The sequence below is a fragment of the Acomys minous genome (assembly GCF_964271855.1).
Source record: "Acomys minous genome assembly, chromosome: 4".
In the NCBI taxonomy this organism is placed as follows: domain Eukaryota; kingdom Metazoa; phylum Chordata; class Mammalia; order Rodentia; family Muridae; genus Acomys; species Acomys minous.
In genome coordinates this window covers 92,522,534-92,537,014 of record NC_140486.1, presented here as the reverse complement: position 1 = coordinate 92,537,014, position 14,481 = coordinate 92,522,534, and the positions used below count along the sequence as shown (strand labels likewise).

Below are 14,481 nucleotides of genomic sequence, written 5' to 3'. Positions count from 1 at the left end.
GTAGAGAGTTAAAAATAATGCAAGTATATCATTTAAACTGCCTCGACTGCAGTGATAGAGTTGCTCTAAGAGGAGGAAATTGCGATTCTCCTTGATCACAGTCTGAAGGGGAAAAGTGGACACGCTCATGTGTATCAATAGGATTTTTGTAATGCCAAATACATCCTTACTGGCCTCTATCTTCTCTATAATAACCTCTCTATTCTATCCTCTTTTCCTGTGCTAGCCCATTCCATTTTGCCCTGTTCTGTTTCTTCTGTGATTTTAAAATGCTGTTTGGCAGCCCACTAAATAGAATTCAAGATCTGCATTCTGTACTGCCCCAACCTGCAGGGTTCGACTAAAATTTGGGAGGGAGGTCACCTGTTGAGAAATGCAAGACACAAGGAAGGAGAGCAAGTCTGATTGATCAAGCTCTCAACTTTATTACTCAGGCAGCAGCTTTTATAATTCGGAAGGGAGGGAAGCATATCGCTATTAGCAACGCAGTTGCGGGTTTTTCTCAAAACATGAGGAATTCCAGGCAGGGTCATGACATCCTGCTATGCAGGGCATCTTGCTTTGTCTTCATCTAGCTTTAGTCTAACCGTTGACTCACAACAGGGTCGCTCCATCCCTATCTATCCTTAGCTGCTGACTCACAACAGGGTCGCTCCATCCCTATCTGTCTTTAGCTGCTGACTCACAACAGGGTCAGCTAGTTTCTGGTGAAAGGCAAACTCTGGGAAGGACAGAGACTTAAAGGTGCAGACTTGGACTAGATGGCTGAACATTGGTCATGTGGCCTATCGTCCCCAGCACTGTACAAGGCCAGATAATAACTGGTTTATACTCTTAAGTAGGCACAGATTTATTTCACGTTAATGATAGTAAATGGCAGGGACCCTTCTGAGTCCCACACCCCAGTTACAAGTGAAAGTGAGTGCTGGGACTCAGACACACCTGAGCTGTGTCTCCATCCTGAGAGTTGTTACTTGTACTTGACCAGTGCAGAGACTCTGTTCTGGTCCATGGGTTCATTTCAGAGACTGTACTTTTTTAGAGTTAGCAAAAACAAGGGATGTTTCCCGATGGAGAACTCCCAGTACAGGGCAGGACTTTGGAGATTTTAAACAGGAAAGAGGCATCAACAGACATTGCTAAGTAAGCTTGGGCTTCCTGCCGATTTCAGGAACTCATTAGCATATTGCACAGAAAGTTGGTTTAGTGAGTATTTAAATGCGACTGAAAAGCCTTTGGGAGTGGAGAGTTACAGAGCAGGTAGTCCCCTAGGTCATCTTTAAGCATTAAACTAGATACAAACATTGGCTATGCATCAGTAACCTAAATTAACTTAATTACCACATTTCTAGGTGCATCTATTGGATTTTAACACCTTTTTTTTTCCAGAAAAAGAACTGCTCGGCATCAAAAGAAGCTTGAGTCTTGGGTGAAAGTAAAGTATGATATTTAGAAGTAGTTTTTTTAGGGGGTTAGAGAGATAGCTCAGTGATTAAGAACGCTTGCAGAAAACCTAAGTTCAGTTCCCAGCACCCATGCCAGGCAGCTCACAGCCACGGGGAACATCAGCTTTAGGGGATCTAATGCTCTTTCTGCTCATTGAAGACACCTGTATGGCTACACACACACACACACACACACACACACACACACACACACACACACGGATATACATATACAAATACACAAAAAATACTTCTAAAAGTAGTTTCCTAACTTGCTGTTTGGCCCTCATTTGTAATGGAAGTTTTGGTTTCTTTGTAAACTCAATTGTGTTCTGTAAATATGCTTTTGTTCTAATCCCAAGTGTGAGATTTTGGTTTGAGTTTTAGCTCCTCCACACCTGTTAATTGTCTCGTGAGGGGCGTGGCTTTTGCCAGCTGGTAGGGGCCTTCCTTGTGTAGCACAGAGAGGGGCGTGGTCTAGAGCTCTGAGGCTATAAATAAGAACTCAGAGAGAGCGCAAGGGTGTGCGGGGCCTGGCCTGTGGATGCGGCAGTTAGCAGTTTGAAGAGACCAGAGACGAATGGTATGGCGTTTTGGAGCAGACAGATGGAGAGAAATACTTCGGGGCTCAGTGACTTGGAGGAGACGGTTGGCCCTGTCTGCTGTTGAAGGAGACAGGTATAGCCCAAAAGAACCCAATTGACCTTAAACAGCCAGAAGTAAAGGGGCCCCCTCTCCCCACTAACCTTCTCTCTCCTAAGTAGGGTTGGGAGGTTGCAAGGGAGGTTGAGGCCTAAACATCCCAAATAAAGTAGACTTCAAAAGTAAGAGTACGCGTCAGGTGTGGTGGCGCACGCCTTTAATCCCAGCACTCCGGAGGCAGAGGCAGGTGGATGGCTGTGAGTTCGACGCCAGCCTGGCCTACAAAAGCGAGTCCAGGGCAGCCAAGGCTACACTGAGAAACCCTGTCTCAAAAAAAAACCAAAGGGAAAAAAAGTTGAAAAAAGAAAGAAAGAGTTACACTCATTCCTGATTTGACCCATCTCTGCTGGTACCGAGGGGTGAGAGGTTACAGTGACAGGCCTCGCTGGCTGCCTATATGGAGAACAACATTCCTCCATAGGAAGACAACAACTCCCGAAGTGTTACCCACACAGCAGCCCTTGGCCGCTTCCTTCCCGGAGCCTCCCTGACCCACTCCAGCTCCTCCCACTGCGGATGCTCTGACTCATCTCCTCCTAGCTCAGTAAGAGCTTACTGCCAGGCAGTGAGGCAGGCCCAGTGCCATCTCTGCTACTCACGCCCAGGGACCGTTTGCAGCTCTCTGACTCTCTTTGTACCCGATTCCTCAACTGCAAAGCAGAGATGACAACATGCTCTGAGGATTACACATGCCAACGGATCTCAGAACATTACCTGACACACCCCATATCACCGTAATTGTAGCTGTATTTTGGAAGCCTTTGGGAGGCCTTGATGTTTCAATATGCACATCTTGATATTAGTTGGAAAGCCTCGTTGAGAGCAGGGATAAGCTTTGTCCCCTAGAAATAGCACAGTGTCTGTGACGCATCAAATGTGTCCTACAGGCATGGAGGAGTTTATCACTCACTGCTGCTCTCTTCCTTCTCTCCTTTCTTCCCTCCTCCTGTGGTGGCTTGAACAGGTATGGCCCCCTTAGACTCGCGTGTTTGGATGCTTAGCCATAAGGCGGGGCACTGTCAGGAGGCGTGGCCTTATTAAAGTAGGCGTGGCCTTCTTGGAGGAAGTGCGTCTTTATGTGGGTGAGCTTTGAGGTCTCATATGCTCAAGCTACACCCGGTGTGACTGACAGTCACTCCTGTCTGTGCAGCGCGACGTAGAACTCTCAGCTCCCTCTCCCGCACCATATCTCACACTCTTCCCACCACGAAGACAATGGGCTAACCCTCTGAGTGATTCTGTGGAGCGTCACTGTTCACCACAGGAGGAGGGAAGGAAGCAGAGAAAGAAGGGAAGCTGTCCATGGCTGCAAGTCAGCCCCACTTTAAATGTTGTCCTTTCTAAGAGTTGCCATGGTTATGGTGTCTCTTCATCATAATAGAAACCCCAACTAAGGCATCCCCCTTTCTGTTTTGTATGTGTGGTTTATATGCAGGAATAGGTTTGCTCTTTCACGTGGGTGGGTGTGGAGGATGAGGTTAATGTCTGGTGCTTCCAAAATCACTGTTCTTATTAAAACAGTTCGTTCTCTAGGCTAGACTGGTGGGTCAGCCTGACCTGGGGTTCTCTTGTCCCTGTCTCTGTCTCTCCAGCGCTGGGTTACAGGTGTTTGCTGCTACACCCGGCTTCTGTGTGGGTGCTGGGCGTCCTAAGTCAGGGCCTCATGCTTGTACCGTGTGCTACCATCCCAGGCCTCGTTCACCAATTCTGAGAGAGGAGAGATGGTGGCTTCAGGATTGGATGTTGGGAATCACTGGATCCCACTTTAAGGCTGGCAGCCCACTTAGCAAAGCCAAATGCCTAACTGAAAATGCCCAGGTTCCTGGATTTTAGGTTGTTGGGGAATTCCCTCCACCACAAAGGAAGACGCTTACAATAAAAGATGATATGGGGACAACTGGTAGAGCAATTCTTCGATGGGATTTTTGTACCTGTGTTAGGAGGGTGGATGGTGTTTTCATTAACTGTCAAAAGTCAGCGTGGGCTCATTTTATCTGTCAGGGTTCTGCCTATGGTCACAGCCTCTCTGAACTGAGGAACATTAGTTCTAATCCAATGACTCTCTAGGAGGACACCCGAACACAATATCCTTTGATTATATGGTCTATCTAAAATAGAATGGAGTGAAAAATTGGACATTAAAGATCCAAACAAATCTTCCTCAGGACTCTGTTTCTAATCCTGAGGCATTTCCTCTTTTTAAAAAGTTAATGAGAGGAGAATTTTAACCGTGAAAAAATTCAGAGAGTGCTACACCTCAGGTCACCCGAGTGGCACGAGTTACGCGCTTCAAGCAGGTGGCAGATTCTAGTTAATTTTAAACCTATTTCTACAAAGGTCATTGGGAATGTAGCTAAAATGTTGCTAAACAAATGCTGTGATTTTTTTTTTCTTAATTGGATTATACTATTGTCGCGAGCAGAGAGTTTACACTCAGAATCCGGAACAAAAGAGTCAGGCCAAGAGCAAGTGGTACGGTTTAGCAAGAGAGGTTTATTAGCAATACAAAGGCAACTACAGCAAAAGGCAGCGGCTAAGGCTCCAAGGCCAAGCCACCAATACCATTTCATTACACTCTTAAAACTATCTTAATTCTAATAGGAGTAGCATTTAGCATCTTATAATATCAATGTTCTGGGAGCTTATGCCATTAGAGTATACGACCTGATATCGCGAAGTTCTGTCGAACAGGTTCGCTGCTGCGACTTGAAACAGTTCTCGGGTTGTTATCTGACAGCATGTCTGTCCGCTCCGTCGGGGGGGGGAAGTGCCCCGTTGGCTGGCAGCATTTCAAGTGATCATGGTGGCAGCGAGAGAGAGAGCTAGCGAGCGAAGAGAGCTGGCTGCTTCTTCTCAGGGTTTTTATACTTACTTTAACCTTACCCTCTCTAATTCACACATCTAGCTTTCTGCGGCACTCTTATCACCAACTTGCAGTCCTGGCTGCTCCTAGGTCAGAACTTACTACTAAGGTTTTATCTATCACTCACACATCTGGTCAGACGTCAGCTTTTTGGGCTGTCAGCTATTTTCTACGCTGGGCTTTGAAACAAGCCCTGACATGTAGCTGCTTCCTACACTGGGCTTTGAAACAAGCCCTGACATGTTTATTACATTCCACCCCCTGACACCTGAAATGATGTCAACATGAAAGGTGTCATCCTGGTTAGCCATCAATTGTTGGCTATTGATGGTTAAACAGTTGCCTCGCAGGGCTGGGGTTTACAAAGTCATAATGACGCAAACTTCTAGTAATTAAAGTAAATAGTTTCCTCAACTTAGCTTCCATTGGTCAAAATGCCTGTGGTAGAAGTGTGAGATGAAAATGTGGGGTCCGTTGCGCTGTAATGGGTCACACCGTCTTCCACTGGGTCCTTTTCCGAAGTTTGGCATATTTTCTTCTATTTCTGCATGATAAAGCAAATTTTGCAAGAATAATGACAACAATAGCAATGCCTGCTACCATTACCATTTCTTTAAACCATTCCCACCATCCATATAGTGGGGAACATATACTATTTTCCTGCTTTGTTAGCCGCCAATAATGCTGCAATTACTTCTGCGTGTTACGCTGACTTTTCAGTTCCTTGGTCAGTTATGACCTTACCATCTTCTGGCCTGTAGGCTGCAGCTTTCCACTTCACTATATTGTTAGTAGTTGTTGATGACCCATCCGTAAACCATGCATTAGGTATATTCTTGCTGAACTCCTTAGTGCCCCACAGACCAATGGTCTGATCTGGGCCAGGTTCAGCGCCCTTAGGTATAAGACTGGGTGGTATCAACCAGGTTGGGTTTTTTGTATTTCCTGATCTCAGAACTTCTTCTGAGGTTTGGGATATACGTCCCTGGGTTGATACTTTATTGTGTCTGAAAAAGTCTGACAGGTACCACTTCCAGTGAAGTACTTTGCCTTCCATGGGTAGTCCTGCCCAGGCCTCTCCTGGTGCTTTAATCCAGTCTATAATTGGCATTTCTGTTCGGATCACAGTTGGGCTATTCTTTATTAGTGAGTGGGCAGTTCTGCAGGCCTCATATGTGGCCCAGATGGTCCTCTCAAATAGAGAGTATTTATTTTCTGACCATGGGAACTTTTTGCAATAAAAGCCAATTGGTGTTAATCTACTTCCTTTTGCGAAGATATTCCAATTACCATATCCCTTTGTATATAATACTTCTATTATTACTGTATCTTCCTTATTAATATAGCCAAGGGATTGATACTGTCTGATTAGGTCAATCATGGTTCTGACCGCCCGTTCCTGTGCTTCTGACCATTCAAAGTCTTGAGCTTTTTTGATAATTTTGTAAAGAGGCTGCAGTAGGAGTTGCTGATAAGGAATGTGTTGGCGCCAGTAGCCAAACAGTCCTATCAGGTGCTGCACCTGCTGCTTATTTCTAGGCTGTTCCAGAGTATCTAGTTTACTAATAACTTCTTCTGGTATTTTAGGTCCTTCTGTGGACCAATGTACTCCTAGAAATTTTACTTGCTTACTAGGTCCTTGAACCTTGGTTTGATTAATAGTCCATCCTTTATCTCTTAAATGTTGTATTAAATTTTTTACTGTATCTTGAATTTTGTCTTTGTCCTATCCATAAATCATCAAATCATCAATATAAGATACTAACTCTACCCCCTGACTATCAAAGTCCTCCAGGGTTTTCATTAGGGTGGTGTGGGCTATAATTGGACTGTTTAAATAGCCTTGAGGCAGTCTTAAAAATTTATATTGTTTTGACTGCCAGGTAAAAGTTGTTATTTCTTGTGATGCTGGATGCAATGGTATTCCAAAGAACATATCTGAGAGATCTATAGTTGCCATCTACTTTGGTGCTGCTTGTCTTATTCTTAAAAATATATCCTCAATGTCAGGTAAGGTTCCTGGCATTTTTGGACTTAATTCATTAATTTTCCTATAATCTATTGTAAATCTCCATTTGCCATTTGGCTTTAATACTGGCCAAACGGGTGAATTATAATTAAAGCTTTGGGTAGGTGTCACTATACCTTCTTTAAGCAGTTCCCTTAAGGTGTTTGTAATGTCCTCTATTCCCCCTTTAATAGGATATTGTGGGGTGAAGGAGGGCTTAATTTCTGGTAACCTTACGGGTTCTATTTTTACTTCTGCTAAATTAGTGAAAAAATTTTTAATATTTTTGATTTGCAAAAATTTTGGAAAAAGCATCTTAATATGATCTATTCCTAAAACACTTGAGGGTGCAGTAAAACTTGCCATGTCTAACTCATATTTTTTACCAAATAAGTCTACTGTTACCTTAATAACTGGTACTGTTTTAGTTGAATTTACTCCTTGTACTTGTATATTTTTAAATCCTTTGTTTTGGTTTGGGTGACAGTTTATAATACTAATTTGACTTCCTGTATCTAGTAGCCACCTTACTGGTTGTAATTTTCCATTTATTTCTATTGGGAAGTTAACAAATGGTCTGGAGTCTAGGTCCTGCCATTCTGGTTCCGTTGCCATTGTCTGACTTGTGCTTGTGGGTGAGGAGCCCTGCGGCCCCCGTTGACTAAAAAAAGGTCTTGTCCTCAGGAAAGGTCTTATCACTGCTCTCTAGGTTTGACTTTCGCTTGGAAAGATACCACTCGTTCTTGTTCTAATTCTCTGAAGCCTTTAAAGAAATTAATAGCTTCTGCCACTGTTTGGCAGCCCTGAATGCTTCCTGTCAAGCTCATTTTCAGATGTTGTGGAGCTCCTTAAACTATAATTCGCTTGAAGGATGGCAAAAATGGTGCTGCCTGGGGTGTGTTAGCCTCATTATATATGAACCATAGAATACCCAGTTTTCTGCAAATGTTAATTGCCTCTGCATAAGTTGTCCATCTACCTGCTGTTTCAAATTGTGTTAGATCTAGGGTGGGGAAAGCTAAGCGCCAGGCTGCAGTTATCCAATCCAGGAGTGGGTGTGTGTCACCTTTAGCGGTGTCCAACACATGTTCCAATGCTTCATAGATAGACGGGCTCTCTATGATTCCCCTAATTCTCCGCGTCTCCTGTTCTGTTAGAATGATTGTGTCAGCCCCTTTTTCCCACAATCTGACCATGTATTGTGCATCTTTCTGACCATTTTGGGCATATTCCCGTCTTATATCTGCCATCTCCTGTGGGGAGTATGGTCTGGACTCTTCGACCTCTGTTCCCGGGGTATAGTGGGGCTGTCTGCCATCGCTGAGGGGATTCAGACGACTGGCAATGTTCCTGATTGGAGTCCTTTTACTTGTGGTTACTACCGGGAAAGAGTATGAGGGTTCAGATGAACTGGCCAGGTCCTTCTTTTTCCTCACTATATTCATGGCTAGCCTTTTGCCCATAATTCGGTCCTTGTCTATATCCTGTATAGTTTTCACCAAAATTGCTGGTACTTCATTCTTAGGCGCCTGTTCTACCAGCGGTTGCACTACTGATGGGTCAATAAGATCTATTCTTACATCAGTAGGTTTCATGCCAATTCTATTTTTAACTGCCTGGGCTGTTCCCAACCATTTCTATTCCTCTGCAGTTTCTGGGGGGCTTCCTGTGGCTGGATTTAGATGTAAACCTCTCATTTTCTTAATTAAAGACTTCATTTCCACAGCTTATTTGCCAACCAGTATAGCAGTTTAATCTCTCTTTTCCTAAGGTACCACTGAAGGTTACTTATTTGAGTGCTCTTGATTAATTTTTCAAATTTTAGATCGGCCAATCTTTCAATTCGTTTACTGAAAAATTTCAGCATTTGTTTGAATTTTAGTTGCCTTATATTGAGTTTCTTTCCTCTGTGCCATTAACCAGCTCGGCATCAGGCACTGAGTTCGTCCTACTTCCGCACCCTTAGGGAGGGTGGTGTTTTCGGACCCAGGCTTTCCCCGCTCCTCATCGAGGAGTCCGGTAATCACCTGGTAACTCGATATAAGTTTTCAGCCAGATTACATGCAAGCCTTTTGTAAATTGGGGAAAGTTAGCATAAAATAATCCTCTCCCCAGCCTTGTTCCAGATCCTGCCGACTACGCCAGCTGTCGCTAGCAGAGAGTTTACACTCAGAATCCGGAACAAAAGAGTCAGGCCAAGAGCAAGTGGTACGGTTTAGCAAGAGAGGTTTATTAGCAATACAAAGGCAACTACAGCAAAAGGCAGCGGCTAAGGCTCCAAGGCCAAGCCACCAATACCATTTCATTACACTCTTAAAACTATCTTAATTCTAATAGGAGTAGCATTTAGCATCTTATAATATCAATGTTCTGGGAGCTTATGCCATTAGAGTATACGACCTGATATCGCGAAGTTCTGTCGAACAGGTTCGCTGCTGCGACTTGAAACAGTTCTCGGGTTGTTATCTGACAGCATGTCTGTCCGCTCCGTCGGGGGGGAAGTGCCCCGTTGGCTGGCAGCATTTCAAGTGATCATGGTGGCAGCGAGAGAGAGAGCTAGCGAGCGAAGAGAGCTGGCTGCTTCTTCTCAGGGTTTTTATACTTACTTTAACCTTACCCTCTCTAATTCACACATCTAGCTTTCTGCGGCACTCTTATCACCAACTTGCAGTCCTGGCTGCTCCTAGGTCAGAACTTACTACTAAGGTTTTATCTATCACTCACACATCTGGTCAGACGTCAGCTTTTTGGGCTGTCAGCTATTTTCTACGCTGGGCTTTGAAACAAGCCCTGACATGTAGCTGCTTCCTACACTGGGCTTTGAAACAAGCCCTGACATGTTTATTACATTCCACCCCCTGACACCTGAAATGATGTCAACATGAAAGGTGTCATCCTGGTTAGCCATCAATTGTTGGCTATTGATGGTTAAACAGTTGCCTCGCAGGGCTGGGGTTTACAAAGTCATAATGACGCAAACTTCTAGTAATTAAAGTAAATAGTTTCCTCAACTTAGCTTCCATTGGTCAAAATGCCTGTGGTAGAAGTGTGAGATGAAAATGTGGGGTCCGTTGCGCTGTAATGGGTCACACCGTCTTCCACTGGGTCCTTTTCCGAAGTTTGGCATATTTTCTTCTATTTCTGCATGATAAAGCAAATTTTGCAAGAATAATGACAACAATAGCAATGCCTGCTACCATTACCATTTCTTTAAACCATTCCCACCATCCATATAGTGGGGAACATATACTATTTTCCTGCTTTGTTAGCCGCCAATAATGCTGCAATTACTTCTGCGTGTTACGCTGACTTTTCAGTTCCTTGGTCAGTTATGACCTTACCATCTTCTGGCCTGTAGGCTGCAGCTTTCCACTTCACTATATTGTTAGTAGTTGTTGATGACCCATCCGTAAACCATGCATTAGGTATATTCTTGCTGAACTCCTTAGTGCCCCACAGACCAATGGTCTGATCTGGGCCAGGTTCAGCGCCCTTAGGTATAAGACTGGGTGGTATCAACCAGGTTGGGTTTTTTGTATTTCCTGATCTCAGAACTTCTTCTGAGGTTTGGGATATACGTCCCTGGGTTGATACTTTATTGTGTCTGAAAAAGTCTGACAGGTACCACTTCCAGTGAAGTACTTTGCCTTCCATGGGTAGTCCTGCCCAGGCCTCTCCTGGTGCTTTAATCCAGTCTATAATTGGCATTTCTGTTCGGATCACAGTTGGGCTATTCTTTATTAGTGAGTGGGCAGTTCTGCAGGCCTCATATGTGGCCCAGATGGTCCTCTCAAATAGAGAGTATTTATTTTCTGACCATGGGAACTTTTTGCAATAAAAGCCAATTGGTGTTAATCTACTTCCTTTTGCGAAGATATTCCAATTACCATATCCCTTTGTATATAATACTTCTATTATTACTGTATCTTCCTTATTAATATAGCCAAGGGATTGATACTGTCTGATTAGGTCAATCATGGTTCTGACCGCCCGTTCCTGTGCTTCTGACCATTCAAAGTCTTGAGCTTTTTTGATAATTTTGTAAAGAGGCTGCAGTAGGAGTTGCTGATAAGGAATGTGTTGGCGCCAGTAGCCAAACAGTCCTATCAGGTGCTGCACCTGCTGCTTATTTCTAGGCTGTTCCAGAGTATCTAGTTTACTAATAACTTCTTCTGGTATTTTAGGTCCTTCTGTGGACCAATGTACTCCTAGAAATTTTACTTGCTTACTAGGTCCTTGAACCTTGGTTTGATTAATAGTCCATCCTTTATCTCTTAAATGTTGTATTAAATTTTTTACTGTATCTTGAATTTTGTCTTTGTCCTATCCATAAATCATCAAATCATCAATATAAGATACTAACTCTACCCCCTGACTATCAAAGTCCTCCAGGGTTTTCATTAGGGTGGTGTGGGCTATAATTGGACTGTTTAAATAGCCTTGAGGCAGTCTTAAAAATTTATATTGTTTTGACTGCCAGGTAAAAGTTGTTATTTCTTGTGATGCTGGATGCAATGGTATTCCAAAGAACATATCTGAGAGATCTATAGTTGCCATCTACTTTGGTGCTGCTTGTCTTATTCTTAAAAATATATCCTCAATGTCAGGTAAGGTTCCTGGCATTTTTGGACTTAATTCATTAATTTTCCTATAATCTATTGTAAATCTCCATTTGCCATTTGGCTTTAATACTGGCCAAACGGGTGAATTATAATTAAAGCTTTGGGTAGGTGTCACTATACCTTCTTTAAGCAGTTCCCTTAAGGTGTTTGTAATGTCCTCTATTCCCCCTTTAATAGGATATTGTGGGGTGAAGGAGGGCTTAATTTCTGGTAACCTTACGGGTTCTATTTTTACTTCTGCTAAATTAGTGAAAAAATTTTTAATATTTTTGATTTGCAAAAATTTTGGAAAAAGCATCTTAATATGATCTATTCCTAAAACACTTGAGGGTGCAGTAAAACTTGCCATGTCTAACTCATATTTTTTACCAAATAAGTCTACTGTTACCTTAATAACTGGTACTGTTTTAGTTGAATTTACTCCTTGTACTTGTATATTTTTAAATCCTTTGTTTTGGTTTGGGTGACAGTTTATAATACTAATTTGACTTCCTGTATCTAGTAGCCACCTTACTGGTTGTAATTTTCCATTTATTTCTATTGGGAAGTTAACAAATGGTCTGGAGTCTAGGTCCTGCCATTCTGGTTCCGTTGCCATTGTCTGACTTGTGCTTGTGGGTGAGGAGCCCTGCGGCCCCCGTTGACTAAAAAAAGGTCTTGTCCTCAGGAAAGGTCTTATCACTGCTCTCTAGGTTTGACTTTCGCTTGGAAAGATACCACTCGTTCTTGTTCTAATTCTCTGAAGCCTTTAAAGAAATTAATAGCTTCTGCCACTGTTTGGCAGCCCTGAATGCTTCCTGTCAAGCTCATTTTCAGATGTTGTGGAGCTCCTTAAACTATAATTCGCTTGAAGGATGGCAAAAATGGTGCTGCCTGGGGTGTGTTAGCCTCATTATATATGAACCATAGAATACCCAGTTTTCTGCAAATGTTAATTGCCTCTGCATAAGTTGTCCATCTACCTGCTGTTTCAAATTGTGTTAGATCTAGGGTGGGGAAAGCTAAGCGCCAGGCTGCAGTTATCCAATCCAGGAGTGGGTGTGTGTCACCTTTAGCGGTGTCCAACACATGTTCCAATGCTTCATAGATAGACGGGCTCTCTATGATTCCCCTAATTCTCCGCGTCTCCTGTTCTGTTAGAATGATTGTGTCAGCCCCTTTTTCCCACAATCTGACCATGTATTGTGCATCTTTCTGACCATTTTGGGCATATTCCCGTCTTATATCTGCCATCTCCTGTGGGGAGTATGGTCTGGACTCTTCGACCTCTGTTCCCGGGGTATAGTGGGGCTGTCTGCCATCGCTGAGGGGATTCAGACGACTGGCAATGTTCCTGATTGGAGTCCTTTTACTTGTGGTTACTACCGGGAAAGAGTATGAGGGTTCAGATGAACTGGCCAGGTCCTTCTTTTTCCTCACTATATTCATGGCTAGCCTTTTGCCCATAATTCGGTCCTTGTCTATATCCTGTATAGTTTTCACCAAAATTGCTGGTACTTCATTCTTAGGCGCCTGTTCTACCAGCGGTTGCACTACTGATGGGTCAATAAGATCTATTCTTACATCAGTAGGTTTCATGCCAATTCTATTTTTAACTGCCTGGGCTGTTCCCAACCATTTCTATTCCTCTGCAGTTTCTGGGGGGCTTCCTGTGGCTGGATTTAGATGTAAACCTCTCATTTTCTTAATTAAAGACTTCATTTCCACAGCTTATTTGCCAACCAGTATAGCAGTTTAATCTCTCTTTTCCTAAGGTACCACTGAAGGTTACTTATTTGAGTGCTCTTGATTAATTTTTCAAATTTTAGATCGGCCAATCTTTCAATTCGTTTACTGAAAAATTTCAGCATTTGTTTGAATTTTAGTTGCCTTATATTGAGTTTCTTTCCTCTGTGCCATTAACCAGCTCGGCATCAGGCACTGAGTTCGTCCTACTTCCGCACCCTTAGGGAGGGTGGTGTTTTCGGACCCAGGCTTTCCCCGCTCCTCATCGAGGAGTCCGGTAATCACCTGGTAACTCGATATAAGTTTTCAGCCAGATTACATGCAAGCCTTTTGTAAATTGGGGAAAGTTAGCATAAAATAATCCTCTCCCCAGCCTTGTTCCAGATCCTGCCGACTACGCCAGCTGTCGCTAGCAGAGAGTTTACACTCAGAATCCGGAACAAAAGAGTCAGGCCAAGAGCAAGTGGTACGGTTTAGCAAGAGAGGTTTATTAGCAATACAAAGGCAACTACAGCAAAAGGCAGCGGCTAAGGCTCCAAGGCCAAGCCACCAATACCATTTCATTACACTCTTAAAACTATCTTAATTCTAATAGGAGTAGCATTTAGCATCTTATAATATCAATGTTCTGGGAGCTTATGCCATTAGAGTATACGACCTGATATCGCGAAGTTCTGTCGAACAGGTTCGCTGCTGCGACTTGAAACAGTTCTCGGGTTGTTATCTGACAGCATGTCTGTCCGCTCCGTCGGGGGGGGGAAGTGCCCCGTTGGCTGGCAGCATTTCAAGTGATCATGGTGGCAGCGAGAGAGAGAGCTAGCGAGCGAAGAGAGCTGGCTGCTTCTTCTCAGGGTTTTTATACTTACTTTAACCTTACCCTCTCTAATTCACACATCTAGCTTTCTGCGGCACTCTTATCACCAACTTGCAGTCCTGGCTGCTCCTAGGTCAGAACTTACTACTAAGGTTTTATCTATCACTCACACATCTGGTCAGACGTCAGCTTTTTGGGCTGTCAGCTATTTTCTACGCTGGGCTTTGAAACAAGCCCTGACATGTAGCTGCTTCCTACACTGGGCTTTGAAACAAGCCCTGACATGTTTATTACAACTATAA

General features: G+C 43.4%; 1 protein-coding gene across 1 annotated transcript in view; it reads left to right on the top strand.

The window, feature by feature from the left end:
* The first annotated feature begins 1,980 nt into the window (after positions 1-1,980).
* The window catches only part of CCL20 (C-C motif chemokine ligand 20), a 144,253-nt gene continuing 131,752 nt past the window's right edge, over positions 1,981-14,481 (top strand). The window contains exon 1 of the mRNA XM_084778962.1: positions 1,981-2,123. The gene's annotated coding sequence lies outside the window, so the exon portion shown is untranslated. The remainder of the gene's footprint in view (positions 2,124-14,481) is intronic.